The sequence below is a fragment of the Rhincodon typus genome, chromosome 14 (assembly GCF_021869965.1).
Source record: "Rhincodon typus isolate 14 chromosome 14, sRhiTyp1.1, whole genome shotgun sequence".
Taxonomy (NCBI): domain Eukaryota; kingdom Metazoa; phylum Chordata; class Chondrichthyes; order Orectolobiformes; family Rhincodontidae; genus Rhincodon; species Rhincodon typus.
In genome coordinates, this window is record NC_063345.1 from 32,346,191 (window position 1) to 32,347,886 (window position 1,696).

A 1,696-nucleotide genomic window follows, 5' to 3' on the forward strand; every position below is an offset into this window, starting at 1 on the left:
CTGTCGTTCAAATTTGATAACTTTCTACATCATGACCTTTAGACTTTCACCTAAGACTCTCAACAAAAAAATAAGATATTTATGAGGCTGGAAATTATTACTAAAAATAGTTAAACAGCTAAATAGTTCTGGAATTATTTTAGAGAGGTTGACATTTCCAATCTGTTGTCCTTCAAAGGTACCATAATTGCCTGTGGTCCTCATAATCATATCCTCCTTTATTTTAGTTCCTTTGTTTTAAAAAAAACTTCTGTTTATAGATTGCTGATATGATGATAGCATTTATTTTCTTTTGAAAATTGATGGTAAACAAGTATAACAACTATTGGCCTGATTCATGATGGAAAAGAGACTTTATTTTCCCCTATATATTAGGTACAGTTTATTCTCTTTTTTCTTTTCATGGTCTCTCTTGCCCTCACCTCATGTTCTGGCTGAGAGAATATGAAAGAAGTACAAATGTATGTTGGTCCAGCTGATTCTACTCTTAGCCAGTTGTTGGGTCGGATCAATAGTAGTAATTATGGCTGCTGCACTTCTATCATTTCATTTGTGATCCATCTCCCCTCCTATATAGTATGTTAAATACAGTAACTTGCCATGTAGGAAGATTTTGCAGAAAATACATATACAAATCTCTAACCTTTCAGGCTATTTCAGCAACTGACCCCTAATTCGGACAATTGTATCATACAATGCTCTAATGCTAAGAAACAACAAAACTTTTTTTCTATTAGCAAACTTGTTTCCATCTGATATTTTAATTATGAATTTTATTGAAAAATAGAATGAATATATAATGTGACCATGTTTGAAGACTGCAATCTGTTTATCTGACTAATGTTTATTCTTTTAATTATGTTTTATTTCTAACTTATACTATGAATCACTGTAAGATAATGCAACTTTTTTCTTCTTTATTCCTCTTTTTGTAACTAAGATTTGTACCTCAGTACTTTGTACCTAAGAGGGGGCCATGAGAGGTGACATTTTAAACTTTTCACTGTACTCCTGTGCTTCTGTACTTGAGTACACATGACAATAAAACCTTTTTTTAAATTCATTCACGGGATGAAGGTGTCGCTGGCTAGGTAGCATTTATTGCCCATCCCTAATTGCCCAGAGAGCAGTTAAGAGTCAACCACATGGCTGTGGGTCTGGAGTCACATGTAGGCCAGACCAGGTAAGGATGGCAGTTTCCTTCCCTAAAGGACATTAGTCAACCAGATGGGTTTTTCCGACAATTGACAATGGATTCACGGTCATCATTAGATTCTTAATTCCAGTTAATTCTAGATGAAGGAGAAAATTAGGTATATCAATTATATGAAGTTTGTTTTAAACCATAAAGATTATGTGAATACCCAAAATGAAAAGGGTGGGTCCAGAACTTACACTTTTGGCACAGATATGGTGAAGGTTCTATTGATTGGATTATCATACAGTCTTTCTGACCTTCAAAATAATTGACATTTCTTCCCTCAGAATACCATCATTTTGACATTCTGGGAAAGAATGAGCAGAGGGAGTAAAAGGCTATATTACGTCTTCAATTCAAAACAGTAGAGTATGAAGCATTAGCTAAATGGCCTGTCTCTATACCGGATCAGAGATAGTAGGAACTGCAGATGCTGGAGAATCCGAGACAGCAAGGTGCAGGGCTGGATGAACACAGCAGGCCAAGCAGCATCATAGG